Raw genomic sequence first — 16,472 nt, 5'->3', positions numbered from 1 at the left:
GTCAGCTTTAGACTATTTTTTTCTATTTTTCTATTTTAAATGTACTTTAAAAAATAAACCCTAAAAGTTTATGGCATTTATCAAGCTGTTTCCATCCAAGACCTTAGAGGCCTGGTTGAGATCAATACTGTTGGTTGCTCTAATTCTGTAATAACAGCATGAATTTAATGTCTTATGGGAAAAAATGAAAAGTTTAGGCTGGAGCCTTTGTTGGTCAGATTAATCAGAAGGGTGAAATGATGTACTCATGAAAAAAATTCACCAGAAGTCAGGATAATACAGAAGTGAGCAGACGCTAGTTTTGGGACACAATAGGGTCACTTCATGTTTCTTAACATCTGTGAGCAGAAGCACTGACTGACCATTGTTCTGGACTATCCTCACAAAGTTGTTGTAAGAATAGCCTTGAAGTACAGACAAAATGTCTCTCTATATAGCAAAAGGTAGGCATGCTTACTGCTCAAAATAAAAGATAGGGGGTCCCTTAGCTCAGGTTTCTCTCCTGCATTGTAATCCACCCTGTGTGCAGGTGGTATTCAGTATCTGTGTAACCATCTTGACATGGAGCTTCAGGAACTGAGACAAAATGTGTAGATGCTCCTGCTGCTCATCGTGCCTTGAGTTGTCAAGTCTTTGTCACTGACACAGGAGGCTCATGCATTATGCCAACATCTATGTAACTGCAGCAGGCCAACTGTACATGCGGGGTGAAATATCACACTCTCCATACATGTAAAAATTGGAAAAATATTCTCTTTATTATTGTAAAGAAAAACATAGGAAGTAACTAAAGTGTATTTGAAATAATCCATTGGCCAATGGGGAGTTGCAATGGCCCCCTAATATCTGGAAAGTTTGCAAAAGGCAATTCTATCTTCCATTTTCTGCACATTTCTAGTCAATTGAAATGGATGCCTCCTGGACTACTGAATATCCAGATTCAATCTCTGAATGTTCCTTTTATTAACTGGGGGGATTGTTCAGTGGGTACATAAACATATCAAATCTTGTAAATTGTACACTTTAAAATATGCAGTTTTTGTAAGTTCATTATACCTCAATAAAAGTATAAAAGAAATAAAAACAAGAACTGTTGTGCTGTTTGAGGCTTTCTCATTGGGCCATATGTCACAAAACCTAATCATCTATGTCTACACCTTCAATTAAAAAAAAAAGAGATGTAAAAGCAATTTTGTATGAACACATATTCTTCATTTTTATTTAATTTTCTGACTAAAAGGTGGGATAAATATAACTTATAAAAGAACACAACAAAAATTCAGAAGGTGAATCAGGTTAGGCAGGACACCAGAGGTGGCAATGCTTTTTTTTTTCTTCTTCAATTTGTGGAGCACGACAAACATCACAACGGACACATAGAGAGAAATCCCTAAATACACTGCTAATATTTTGGCTTTTGATACTCATTACCTTTTCAAAAATAACTGAAACTTCATAAGAACTTTTTCTATATCCATCCCATTTTAACCATTCTTCTTCATTCCTTTCCATTGATTGAGATTTTCGTCTGTTGTCATCTTTCTTTTGCACTCAAGTTCTACCAATAAGCTTTTGTAAATCCAGAAAAATCTATTTCATTTTCTTTTCTTTTTTTAATATTTATTTTTTTTTTTTAGTTCTCGGCGGACACAACATCTTTGTTTGTACGTGGTGCTGAGGGTGGAACCTGGGCCGCACGCATGCCAGGCCAGCGCGCTACCGCTTGAGCCACATCCCCAAGCCCCTATTTCATTTTTTTTTTGGAAAAGTATTTTCTTTGAGTATTATGGTTTAGATACGAGGTATTCCCCCAAAGCTCATGTGTGAGACAATGTAAGAAAGCTTAGAGGCGAAATGATTGAGTTATGAGAATCTTAACATAATCAGTGCATTGATCTCCTGCGAGGGATGAACTGGGTGCTCACTGGAGGTAGGTAGGGTGTGGATGGAGGAGGTGGGTCATTGGGAGCATGCCTTTGGACTACATATTTTGCCCTTGTTGAGCAGAATGCTCTTTCCCTCTCCTTTTAGGTGTGATGTCCTGAGCTGCTTCCCTCCACTGTATGTTCTACCTTTTCCACCATGACTTTCTACCTCGCTGTGAACCCTGAGGAATGGAGCCAACTGTCTATGGACAGTTGAAATCATGGACTTCTGAAACCATGAGTCCTAAAGTAAACTTCTTCTCCTATAATTATTCTTCTCGGGGCTTTTGGTCACAGCAATGAAAAATCTGACTAAAACACCGAGGATCAAATTTGGTGGAGATATATTTTCTTTCAGTATTATAAAGATATTGCTCTACTATTTTCTGGCTTGTTCTATTCTGGTATAAAAATCTTCAATCATTTGTTTCTCTATCAGAAGTGACGTGATGTTTTTTCCTCTAGCTGAATTTAAGATTTTGCTTTGTATCTGTTTTTAAAGCTGATTTTGATGTGCCTTAGTATAGTTTTCTTTGTTTTTGTGCTTGAGATTTATTGGCATTTTCAAGATCTATGGATCTATTGTTTCTATTTAATTTCCTAAATTTTAGGCCAACCATATTTTTTGTTCTATCACCCACTTCCTTGGGGACTCAAGTTACACATAAATTAGGCCATTTGAAGTTATCCAACACTTTTTTTCCTGTTTTTCATTTTTGATAGTTGCTATTGGTATGTCTTAAAGTTTCCTATTCATTTCTTCTGTACAGTCTCATATTCTGTCAATGCAGTGATATTTAAAAAATGTTTCCCTCTCTCTCCTCAGATGCTATCTTTTCTGTACAGTTTGATTTGGCTCTGCATTTACTATTGCTTTACTTAACATGCTTTTGCTACACTCTTTTTTTTGCTTTGAAAAATTTACAATAACTGTTTTTGGAAATTGTGTATTTTGTTTTCTTAACATAATAATTATACTTAATAATAGGATACAGTGTGGTATTTCAACACATGTATTGAGCAAATCAGAGTAATTAGCCATTGTATCTCCTTTTCATTTCTTTATTTGAAGTTTTCAAACTCTTCTCTTTTAGTTCATCATAAAATAGTTAATAGGTCATTGCAGTACATTGAGCTCCACAGAGATAGCGCCAGGGCAAGTGAGAGTCGGATGGGCACTGGGTGACTCTGTACCTCACTGAGGAAAAAAACTAAACATGGGCAAAGGAGATCCTAAGAAACCGGGAGGCAAAATGTTATCACTACATTCTTTGTGCAAACTTGCCGGGAGGAGCACAAGAAGAAGCACCCATATGCTTCAGTCAACTTCTCAGAGTTTTCTAAGTGCTCAGAGAGGTGGAAGACCATGTCTACTAAAGAGAAAGGAAAATTTGAAGATATGGCGAAAGTGGACAAGTCCTGGTATGAAAGAGAAATGAAAACCTATATCCCTCTAGAGGGGAAACCAAAAAGAAGCTCAAGGATCCCAATGCAGCAAGAGGCCTTTGTCGACCTTCTTCTTGTTCTATTCTGAATATCACCCCCAAATCAAGGGAGAACATTCTGGTCTATCGACTGGTGATGTTGCAAAGAGACTGGGAGAGATGTGCAGCAACACTGCTGCAAGCAGCCTTATGAAAAGCAAGCTGCTGAGCTGAAGGAAAAATCCGAAAAAGATAATGCTGCCTACGGAGCTGAAGGAAAACCTATTGCTGCAAGTAAAGGGAGTTGTCAAGGCTAAAAAAAGAAAGAAAAAAAAGGAAGAGGAGGAAGATGAAGATGAAGAAAATGGCATGATGAATAAGTTGGATCTAGCACAGTTTTTTTCTTGTCTATAAAACATTTAACCCCCCTGTGTACAACTCACACTTTTTTTTTTTAGTTCTAGATGGACAGCATGCCTTTATTTTATTTGTTTATTTTTATGCAGTGCTGAGGATCGAACCCAGTGCATCACATGTGCTAGGCAAGTGCTCTGCCACTAAGCTATAGCCTCGGATATAAAACAAAGAAAAAAAAATTGAAATGTAAGGCTGTGTAAGATTTGTTTTTTAACCATACAGTTTCTTCCTTTCTTTCTTTTCTGTTCTTTTCTTTTCTTTGTATAGTCAACCCACTACCAAATGTGTCTTTAGATAGCCCTGTCCTGGCGATATTTTCAATAGCCACTTACTTTGTCTGGTGCAGTATGGGGTTGTAAATTGCCATGGAAATTTAAAGCAGGTTCTCGTTGGTGCACAGCACAGATTAGTTATATTTGGGGATGGTAGTTTTTCATCTTCCATTGTCTCAGATGCAACTTATAACAAATAATTGTTTTGTTAACTGAATACCACTCTGTAATTGATAAAAACAAAGTTGCAGTTGTTTTGTTGACATTCTGAATGCTTCTAGGTAAATATAATTTTTTATTAGTTAAAAAATATTTAATAGGTTATTGTGAGCTGTAGTCATTTCACTGTGTTTTAGAACACTAGAACTCATTTTTTTTTTTTTTGCCTAACTATGTCTTGGTACCCATTATCCAACTTTACTCTATCCCATGCCCTCTACACTTCCTAGACTCTAATAGTCACTATTTCTCTTTCTTCTACTTTGAGACTATTTCAGCTTTCACATATGAGAAAGGATTGCTTGCCTTTAAAAATGTATTTGCCTTTCTTTTTCTTATTTTTCTTAACATAATATTTTCTAGTTCTATTGATTTTGCTGCAAATGATAGAATTGAATTCTTCTTTATGGCTGAATTATATTCCATTGTGAACAATTTTTTTTTAATCAATCATTTGTCTGTGGGCAACTAGATTGATTCTATATCTTAGCAAATGTGAATAGAGTTGCAATAAACACGGGAGTGTAGGGATGTCTTTGACACACTAATGTCACTTCTTTTGGATGTATACTCAGAAGTGGGATAGATAAATCATATAGTAATTCTATTTTCAGCTTTTTGAGGAATCTTTATATTGTTATTTTTAATGGAAGCAGTTTGATTTATTTTTATTCTATCCTCTTGTTCTTCTCCATCTTCTCCTTCTCCTTCTCTTTCTGTCCTTTTTTTCAGATGGGACAAGGAGCAACCTTTTGTCTACAGGTGATTTTGCTAGACAATTTAGGTGCTCTACCTTGTGAACTATGAAGGTTTTCCAATGTGACTGGTGAGAATATAAGTCATTCCTTCACCTGTATGAATGCAGGGGTTGGTTGGGTTATGGCTCTTTCCTGGACCTTGCTGATTCCCTCATTTGTGCTCATCAAAGTCCTTGGAGCTCTCTGTTGCAGACCTCACCTTTGTACTCTTACCTTGAAAATACTGGAGTGGACTTTCTGGACTCCCAGGTTGGTCTCTTCCTTCCAGGGATACCTTTGGGATCTACCTGAATTCCTCCTGCCTGGCCTGCCATATTGAAACTCTCTGCAATGAATAGCTGGGATGATTCTAGGGTTCTATAATAATTGATCAAATCCTTCTTTCTTTCTCTTTCTCTCTCTCACTGTCCTGTACTTCCTGAGAGTCCTTGTTTCTGGTATTCCCCCCCCCCCAGATTTTTAGTTCTTTCTGAAGGGAGGCCAAATCTGGTCCCTGTTAATCTATCTTGGCTAGAAAAAGCAACAAAGCAATTTAAAATCTCACATTTTCTGTTCTTCGAAAGCTGCTTTCTGGCTTCCTTGCCACTAGAATTTCTTCTTATGACTCCCACCTCAGCGCAGCCAGTTTTGTTCTTCTCTCTTTTTTATTAAAGTCCCTTCCCTTCATTCTGGCTCCTTTTCTCGAAATCCTTGACTTTAACTGGTCCTCAGAATTGCAGCCATACTCCCACCAATAAGTAGAGTCTAAGCAAAGTTGTTTTCCTAAGAATTAATTTTGGCAAAATGTTAAAAAAAAAATTCCACTTTGTAAATTCCTAACCAACCAACCATCTTCCCTGCCTCTCTCCTTTTTTCCTCCTCCCCTTTTCCCTTTCTTCCTTAGGTTTATGTTAGATTTTTTTATTCCTTGATTTTTTAAAGTGAGAAAGGAGGAAGTAGAGATGCATTTAAACAGATGGAGAAGCCCAAGAATGAAGTAACAGTGATAAATTGCTTCTGCATGTTCCTATTTAAATCCAACCTCTGAATACAGCAAATCCCATCCCCATCTTGTGCACAAAGAACTTTGTCCCTACAATTATCTCTTCTCTGTTCTCCATGAGAAGACAGAGTAGGCATTCTCTCAACTTAAAAAAAGACCCTCCCTTTCCCATGTGGTTTCAAGTTACTGACCCTTTTTATTGTTTCTTTTTACATAAAAGAGTCCTCAGAACTCACTCCCCCACTTCTTCCATTGTCTCACAAAAACAAAGCAAAACCAGCACATTCACATTAAAAAAAAGAAAGAAAGAAAGAAAGAGAGAGAGAAAGAAAGAAAGAAAAGGAAAGGAAACCACGAAAGATTGAAGGCAGCACTTTTTTTTTCTGCCATATTCCTCTTTGTTATGGGTCCTGTCCCCCCAAATCACGTCAAAATCCTAAATCCCAGTACCTCAGAATTATAACTGAGTTTGGCGATCACTGTAATCTTCAAAAATGTAATTAGATTAAAGGAGGGTCTTTAAAGAAGTAATTAATTTAGGATGGGCTCTAGTCTGACTGGTGTCCTTATAAAAAGAGGAGATTAGAACACAGACCATGAACAGAGGAAACATTATAGGAGGGGACTAGCTACAAACAAAGAAGAAAAGCCCTAAGAAGAAATTCATCCTGCTGACACTTTGATCTCAGAAGTACCACCCACAGAATTATGAGAAAATAAATTTCTGCTGTTGAAGCCAACCAATCTGTGACACTATGTTATGGCAGCTCTAGCAAACCCATACATTCTCTCTCCTACTGTTACAACTATGTTGCCTTCTCTGAACACACTGAAATATTCCTGCTCATATACTTACCCATTTGTGGAATTGTTAAAAAAAATCTCATATTCTATGTCAACTCAACAAAGTTGCAAAAGTTAGCATGGTTAATCTTAAATTTGAGACAAATTCTTTCACACCATATTCAATAAGAATACGTAATTAATGGCACAGATATCACTCATTGAGAATTTATAAACATTTTTTCTTTTTTATGGTTGCTAATTTTAAAACTTCATATAACCTTTTAAAACAATAAATATTATTTAGGAGAGTTGAAGTTACCTTGCTCAGAGATGACAGGCAGGAGACATAATCTTATTACATGTTAATATGTATGGGGCACTTGACACAGGTTCCCACACTTAGTGCTTGTAAAAACAAGAGAAAATAAAATATGAACATGTATATTTTATAGATAAAGAAATTGATGCTAATTGGATTAACTGCATTACACAGGGTCACAGAGCTGGAAGAGAAAAACTTAATTTTTCTACAATGAAACAATAAACAAGTATCACTTTTATTTGGGATCTCATGTTAGAAAAATAATTGTAAAGGTGTCATAAGTGGCACTATTAATACTTAGAGGTGGATTGTCTTTAAATGCAAGCGTATATTCTGTCACACACCAATCAATAAACACAAACAATTAATGCAAAAAGTGTTGGGTGTGCTGGAGCACCCCAACTAGCATTCCATGCACACTAATTAAACACTACAAACAAATCATATAATCCTAGGGTAATTAAACACTACAAGCAAATCACACAATCCTAGGGCAACTATGAGCCCCAAAGTACCTCTGATACCATGTAACTTCTTTTAGCCAAAGAGAAGATGTTGTAGATGTCCAGTGTTACTCTCCAGCCCACAGTTGGAAGTTAAGGAATGGTGGAGTTGATCTGGGGATGGACATCAAGGCAGCCAGTCTCACTCTTGTCCTCAGAATGAAACTCTTTGATGTGGCAGGACAAGTGATTTAAATATAGTTCCAAGTTGCTGGTGTTCCTTAGTGATTGGCTACACCTATTGAGAGTCAGTGTCCACTGGTTATGTCCAGTGAGATGATGTAATTGCAACAGGGCATGTTCTTTGCACATGTCCATGGAACTGTGCTCCTTATCAATTGCAACCAGTCATTGCTAAGCATGCCTATGGCCAGTACCCCTTATACCTCCTTATCAGTTGCAACCAGACATGACTAAGCATGCCTATGGCTGCTGTTCCTTACGCCTAGCAACTTCAAGAGTCCCTGCATGTCTATGATAGTGGCTCCTTATAACAGGGAATAAAGTTTTAGTTAGAAGGGAGAAATATATTTTTTTGAAATTTATTGCATAATATGGTGGTGACTGATGCGTTATATATTTCAAATTTGCTGATAAAAAAGCATGCTTAATAAACTATCCCTTGTGCCAGGCATGGTGGTGCATGCCTGTAATTCCAGTGGCTCAGGAGGCTGAGGCAGGAGGATCTCAAGTTCAAGCCAGCCTCAGCAAAAGCAAGGCACTAAGCAACTCACTGAGACCCTGTCTCTAAATAAAATACAATATAGGCCTGGGGATGTGGCTCAGTGGTCCAGTACCCCTGAGTTTAATCCCAGATACCCTTACCTCCCCACACACCAAAAAAAAAAGATCTTTTGCTTATGAATTCTTATGCTGCTTTGTTATTTTCAGAAATACTGGTGAATATCAAATCCATGTATAAGAATTATAGTAAACCAGCTGTTTATTTTTATTCACTACTGCTAAGTTACTGTTCAACGTTTCTGCAAAGATTTGAAGGGAATGATAATTTTTCAAGATTCTCTTGTAAAACATACTGAACAAAGAACAGAAACCTTAGTTAATGACATAATTGAAAGGGAGTTTTAAAATGTAAAATAACATTTTAGGATTGATATGAGAAGCCATTAGAACAAATGCAGAGTCTCATAACTCCCTTACTAAATAATTTCTTTGAACTAAACGCTTTTGGAGAAATGTTCTGCAATGTCCCTCAGAGATAATCCAATTTTTTCATACTTGACTTCAGAGAGCTGCAGTTTGCTGCTAATAGTCATGGTATCTTACTGCTTTCAAGCATCTGATTTTGCTCTCTTCCCTGAAACCTTCTCTCATGGCTCTTCCCTAGCATTTGTCTATTTTCCCAGAGCTCACAGCAAGTTCACAGTCCTCTGAGGTCATCTTTCATCATTAAGCCGTTCCTGCAAGGATTTCTTTTTTATATATTTTTTTTATAAATGAGTGAATAAAAAAGGAAAAGAAAAACAATTCTTGAGAAAAAACACATTTCCTTTTCTGCACATATCTAAAGTACATTAAATATTGTTCAATTTTGTCATAAACCACTTTACACGGCAATAGGTAATGTTATTCATATAATCCATGAGCGTGTACTTATTTTTTGTATCTTCTATCTTTCTTTAGGTGAATACCCCTAGTTTTTTTTTTTTTTTGTCTGTCTCCAGGGTTCTGTGTTCATTTTCACCTTTCATTAGCAGGTAATTTCAAAATGCAATTAGAAGGAAATCCATTGAGAATAAAAGTTGATAAGTGACTTCTTTATGTTTAATTCTTACTAGAATTAAATTAAGAGCATGGGATGATGCTTTTAAGCAATATACTTAAGACAGAGGATAAAGAGAGAATTTCTGGATAAGTTACTGGCTATTTTGGCATTAATTAATTACAGCCTGTGAATAGATCATCAAAAAAATTATGCCTCTGCACTTGTGTTTTACATGGTTTTAGGAATAAAAATTAATCCCGTTGAAACACAAGTTTTTGATCTCTGGGTTTTTATGAATAAAAATACATATTATGTGTCAGGCTCTCTCAGTTAAAGAAGTGCCAGATTATTTTAATGTCTGTTTAAATGTCAGCATTGAGTAGAGTACATGAAACATGGCTCTTTAGACGAACTTCCCTGTACACCAAAGAATTCAGGATAGATTGATTACAAAATGCAGGAAGATTCCTCAAAGTACTCAAAAAACTACGAATTAGAATCACTTAGGCCACTTCAAAATGCCTGTGGGATATCCCAGGGTATAAAGGTCTGGCAGCCTCTAATCACCAACATTTCAATTTCATAAGGACAAATTATCCTGGTGAGAAATGAAGTAGAAAATTTAAAAGGCACGGAGATCTTTATGAGCATGTAAAAGAGCATCCCAGGGAAGCTGCTGATGGCCTTATTAATAATAAAAGGAAGACTTAAAACCAGACAGGTTCTGACTCTTAAAGCTGATCAGATCTTATGGGAAGAAGGTGGACAGTCCATTAACCAAAATGTTATCCTCCATAATTTTATGTTGAAAAGTTTACCATATTTATGACATGATATTGTGAAAGAATGGAGGAGTCCAAGAGAAGTCCTAGTCATTTGGCAGTAGCAGGTAGGATAACTGCTCTAGCAGTGACAACAGAGTTAGAGATTGGGTCACCAGGTATCACCACCAATTCCAATATAAATTCAACACGATTCACCATTATGGAGCAAGTACCAGAAATTGGCAAGAGTAGTTAAGAGTACCAGATTTGCTTATAGTCAAACCTTAACTCTGCTAATTTATAGCTATGTGATCTTGGACAAATTAATCATATCATCTGCTTCAGTTTTTTATATCTGTAAAGTGAAGTCACAAGATCATCTACTTTTATATTTTGTTGTGAGCAGTACCAGAGTGCACAGACACAAAGTACTTAAAATAGTTTGGAAGAAAGTAATTAATTATTAATTTTTTATCCTTGACTATTAATTGAAATATACAGATCCAAAATATGATTCTTATTGCAAGCAATTTTTTTCTTTCTTTTTTTTTTTTTGGAGCACATTTCTGAGTTGAGTGGAAACAATTAGTCAACACACGTTTCACAAAGATTTCTCATACATTTCAACCTCAGTATGAGAAGAGGGAGGGTGGAACGGACATTGACATCATCCAGGAAGCTTAATTTTCCCTGGAGATATTGACAGGATCTCTTGTTGGTTGTATTACCAAAGCTATGGAGTAGCACACTGAATCAGGAGACAAAAGATTTCAGTTCTAGTTCTAACTCTGCCAGTGACTACCTACTTAGCTTGGAATAAATTATGGTACTTAATTTTACTAAGTGATCATTGTGGCCATAAAAATCTATATAGCCTCTCATTCTATGACATTGATCCAATATTTTCAAAAATATGATTTTTCAATGCTGACACTGAACAAGTCTTTGAAATTCTTTAAATAACAATTTTATAATAAATATATCTTAATTCTATTTAATCAAACTGTGACAACTCAGCTATTAAATCTTTACCCTTAAAATCCCTCCATCATCATTTACTTTCAAGTAGAGGTGATAATTTTGCACTAATTCATTCATTTAATGCTTTAGTTTTACAACTCCCCCCACTTTCTCTCTCTTTTGTGCTCATTTAACACTGAATGTACTCTAACGGTCCAGAACTAAAGTGCCATATATATTATTTTATTAAATATCTTCAGTTTTTACAACAATGCCTGATCCTTACAAGGGTATAAGAAGTAAACAAGTCACAGAAGTTAACATGAAAACAAGAAAGAGAAAACCATCATATGCATTTTAAATAAATAAACTTGAATTATGAATATGAAGGGAACTTTGAGTTTCTGTAAGAAAAAAAGAAGGTAACATTTTTACAGAAACAAAAGCATACAAATTCTTACAGAAACAAAAGCAGTTACAAATTCTAATCACATTGCTATCCCTATGATTTTAAAGCTGTAAAGCAAGAGCTCATTAAATGTTACTTGCAAGAGCTGATTAAAAATTGACACAGGCCATAGGCATTGGATGGTTGGCACTCACACTACTCTTAATTTCACTTCTTTCTGAAGAATGTACAAGGAGGAAACCTCATTGAAGGAAATCTAGGCCGAGCAAACATATGGCAGTGGGATTTCTTTTAGATGAGGTAATTTTGAACTGAGATTTCTCAGAGAAGAGGTTTTTTTTTCCTTCCCTGAAGACTTTTATAATAGTATCCTTAAAAATCTGGTCATGACAAACTGGAGAAAATGATCCTCTAAAACCTGAGAATATGCTCAATTCTATTCTCTGAAATTAATTCTGGGAAGATATCCATATCATTTTGAAATAGCAAACAGATTTGTCTGGTGGAATTTTGCCAGCAGAGAAGTAATGTAGACATGTTATGCTTTATTGTGGAAACATGAAACATCCCTCTCTGCTAATGATTCATGAACAGGAAGATGAGGCACCCTTTTACCTCCCATTCTTAAGATGAAATATCACACTGTTTATATCACTGCCCACGTGTTCACAGCAGTTAAAACATCTTGTCACTGTATATTGTTAGGTACAGTTGTTAGAATCCTATTTTGAACAAAATAAAACAAAAATGCCATTACATTGCCTAGCACTAAGTAATTTAGCTACTACATCAAATTAGCCCAAATCTCCCATTAATAGTGCCTTGGTAATATTGAACAGGTTAAATCTTATTAAACAAACAAGACTTGGTTACAATGACCTAATTCTCTGTTCATTTAATAGCCAGACATTGTTATTACAATGGATAACATTAGTAGTTACAATGATCATATAATGGGAGATAGTCTTATTGTTGAAAAAAAAGATAGCCTTACTGTTCAATTTCTATTATAAAGTAAAGCACTTTGCTTCTATGATCTCATTTAATCTTTAATATAGTCCCGTAATGTATACATCATACTATCTTACACATAAGGAAAATGAAGTATAAAGAAGTTAAGCAATGTACCCAAAATCACACAGCTAACAATTAGCAGGGTTATGCTTCAAACTCAGGTCAACTGTAAATAGGTTAAAGATATTAAGGCTTGTTGAAGAAAATGGCACATACACTATGTTTTGAAAACTAGTCATGATTTGATGGGCAGAATGCATCTCTGATATACGGGGAAAGCACAGTGACCAAAGAGGTACACCAGGAGTGAAGACTTGGGGAAAACAAATGTGTGTGGGTACCCTGGAGAGATACATTGAAAACAATACAGAGAAAAATCCTATATCACTCAAAACATAAAAATGTTTACATGCAAGAAAAAATAAATTAATATCAAGCTGTCAAGTCGATCCTTGGAAAAATATCTCTAGAATTTTGAGGATCAGATATTTTTACCTGAAGAAGATGACCAAACTACATTCATGTATGAAAGAAATTGAAAGAAATTCTCAGGAATAGATAGAATAACACTCCTTTTGTCCCCTGGAAACAAAGAAAAAGAAAAGACTTCAAAATCATGCCAGTTGAGAAATAAATCAAAATAAAGGACTCAAGATGAGGAAGGAATAAAAGAAAAGGAAATGGACAAAGAAACCAGTGAAACTTTATGTCTAAAAGTGATGAGTACTATTACAAAATCATTCAGATGTCCAATAGTTCAAAAAGTAAAGATACAAAATACAAAGCAATAACAAATTATTGAGTTAAATTCTTGGATTATTCCAACAACAACAACAACAACAACAAAAAGAAAGTACGAGGAGACAATTGAACGTAGAATAAAGATTTTCTTTAATAAAAATAGGAGGATAAGTAGTTATTACTTCTTCATTGATAAAGTTAGAGAACTATATGTCTATTTTTAAATAAAAGATGCACAAGTAATTATTAGTAGAGTTAAAAACAAGATATAGAACATCTGGATTGTTAGAGAAAAAGCAAGATCTACAGAATCATGTTTAATATATGATGATAAAAACAAAAGTTAAAGAATATGCCAAGGAAATTAAGAAAATGACAAATAAGCAAAATTTATATTTTATAAAAAATGGAACTGAATTCAATCTATTAAAAAACTCAGTTTACAAATCTATGGTGATCTATTTATGAGACATAAATAGATAAATTTTAAAGCAAAAGACAGTTAAAGTAAATATTGCAAGTATTTTTCAGGATTTCAAAGCACAAAGAATCCAAAAGCATCAGTATTAGATAACAGATGATATAAAGATTCAAGGGAAAAAATTATCAATACAAAAAATTAAGAGAGAAGGATATATTAATATGGAGATTCTTCATCTGTCTTTTTCAGATCAAATAGACAAAAAAGATATGAATAATTTGAATAACCCTACAAATAAATTAAGGTTAAATTATTTTCCCCTAAGGTCCTTCTTAACTACCAGTTGCCAATTATTTTGCAATATTTTCCCACAACACATGCTCTAAAGCTTCTTTTCTGGACTTCTAGACAACTTTTAACTTTATAATTCAGAATTTTATCTGGGCTTCGGTGCTTGTCCAGGACTTCTACATGGATCACTTAAAGCTATTTTAAATATTTGTAAGGTTATAAGGTTTACTAGTAATAATTATTATAAGATAGGATAGAGAAAATATAAAAAAAATCAAATGTATTTTCAAGTTACAAGAGTGCATGGTTGTCATTTGTAGTGGAACAAGATATAATGAAAAGCATGTGGTATTGGACATAAAGTAATTCATGTCTATAAAACTTCTGGTTTGTGTTCTGGATGATGAGTGGATTATATAAACAGTATTTTTTATAGCAAAAGAAATATCATCATATTCCTTTAAAAAATCTAATATTTCATCTATTTTCAGTTCCCATTCCAATTGGGGATGGAATTAAAAGATATATAGTCTACCAGTCCTCTCCCAATCTCTTTGGTTGTTGAATATTGTTTTACTGTAAAATTATCAACATACGCCAGACCATAGGTATATATGAATTAGGTTAAAGTATTCAATTAAGAAAACTAGAATGAGGATAGGCTTGCTAGTGCTAAGTGAATGGGGTGAAGAGTGGTTAAACAGGAGGCAAAGCACCAGATCTGTTCACAAGAGTCAAAGTATAGCACTGACCCTGGATCCTAAGAGAGGAGACGCTATAATCTAGTATCAGAACCAAATCTTGGTGGTGGGGGTGTGGCTCCGCTGGTAGAGCACTTGCCTCCCACATGGAAGACACTGGATTCGATGCTCAGCTCCACATAAAAGTAAATAAACAAAATAAAACACTGAGTCCATGTACAAATAAAAAATATTTTTTTTTAAAAAAGAACTAAATCTTTTGATTTGTGATTTGTGTATAACCATGGAATAAATCATATATAATTCTTAATTAGACTGTAGGCCAACCCAGAATTAAAATATTTGTTTTTAAGTGAGGAGATGAACAGAAAGAACCCTCCCTAACTTTATAAAGCAACAAGAGTGAAGATAATCTCTGTTAAGAAATAGTCTTAATGAAACTTTTTGCTAAGGTTGTAATTTTTCTGCCTCAATTTAAAAACAAAGATGAAGAAAGGGGTTCCAAGACTAATTTCTATTTAAGAACTGGTCAGATTACAATGTCTGTGGAGGAACCACATTCTCTTCTTGAATTGAATACCTGGTTGCTTGTGGACTCTTGCATTAAAGTAAGTGTAATTATTATTTTTAGGCTATGAAACCTCAATTCATCCATCTTGTCTGACATTGAGTGGTCACATTAAGAACATTCTAGAAAGATGTATTCTCTAAGGCTTTCAATAGAAACAGAAAAAGAAGTCACAATAAACTTTCAAAGTCTGAGTTTAATATTTCTCACACTGTAAAAAGAAAACTGATTTTAGAGTAATTTTAGGAACTGCTAAAGTGAGTAGTTTATTTGCTATGAACTAGCATAGAAAAAGTATGTCTTATGTAGTTTACAGTCATCCCCTTGCAAAATGTCAAGTTTATAGCATTTAAGTGCTATAATTTTCTTCACTTGCAAAAGGTTTAATTATTCCCATAAAAGAAATGCAGGGGAGTTGAAAGAAAAAAAAATGTTCTCCAGTCTGAAAAATTCTATTTTCTTGCTAGACCAGATAAATTTATATGATACCATAGATACCAAATAGTATGCATATGGAATACATACTGTGTGATAATAAAGAAATGACAGAAAATGTGTGACTATACTAGACATAAGGTTCAATTTAGTTTCATATCAAATATTTGGCTCTATATGAGAGTATGTGAAATAGGAATTATCAATACTGAGTTAGCGTTTCATCACTGTGACAAGAGTCTGAGAGGAGGAAAATTTTATTTGGGCTCATGGCTTCAGAGGTTTCAGTTAATGGTTGACTGGCTCCATTGCTTTGGGCCTGAAGTGAGTCAGGGCATCATGGCAGGAGGGCAGAGTGAAGGAAAGATGTCAGCTCATGGCAGACAGGAAACAGCATGAGAAAAAGATCAGAAACACCCTTCTAGGCTACACCCTCAGTGATCTACTTCCTCCAACTAGGCCCTGCTTCCTAAAGTTTCCACTATGTCCCACTAATATCAACAGATTATTAATCCATTGATGAAGTCAGGACCTGCATGATCCAGTCACTTCTCAAAAGCCCCACCTCTGAACATTGCTGCCTCAAGGACTGTGCCTTCAACATGTGAGCCTTCTGGGGACGATCTGTTAGGTAGTAGTTAGCAATAAGCAGTGAAATTCAACCATTAACATGGCAGGGTCATGGGTTTTCTTTAAATTACTTTTAAGGCTAATGAATAATCAAGTAACATATAGAACAACAACAGGTGTCCTAACCCTGAGAATAGATAGTGTAGACTAAGGGAGCCAATTAAGAAATGCATCAAAAAGGAAAGATCAATGGCTCCTACAGTC

The 16,472-nt window shown here is 35.0% G+C and overlaps 2 pseudogenes; both read left to right on the top strand.

Annotated features, from left to right (window-relative positions):
• The first annotated feature begins 3,142 nt into the window (after positions 1-3,142).
• On the top strand, positions 3,143-3,763 carry LOC124102680 (high mobility group protein B1-like; annotated as a pseudogene).
• A 6,417-nt stretch (positions 3,764-10,180) lies between these two features.
• Positions 10,181-16,472, top strand: part of LOC124102679 (calcium-binding protein 39-like) — a 28,919-nt pseudogene continuing 22,627 nt past the window's right edge.

The sequence above is a fragment of the Marmota monax genome, unplaced genomic scaffold (assembly GCF_021218885.2).
Source record: "Marmota monax isolate L192 unplaced genomic scaffold, Marmota_monax_Labrador192_F-V1.1 WCK01_AAM20220418_F8-fsc00002, whole genome shotgun sequence".
In the NCBI taxonomy this organism is placed as follows: Eukaryota; Metazoa; Chordata; class Mammalia; order Rodentia; family Sciuridae; genus Marmota; species Marmota monax.
The sequence above is the reverse complement of the archived record's forward strand: the minus strand, read 5'-3'. Positions and strand labels throughout refer to the sequence as shown.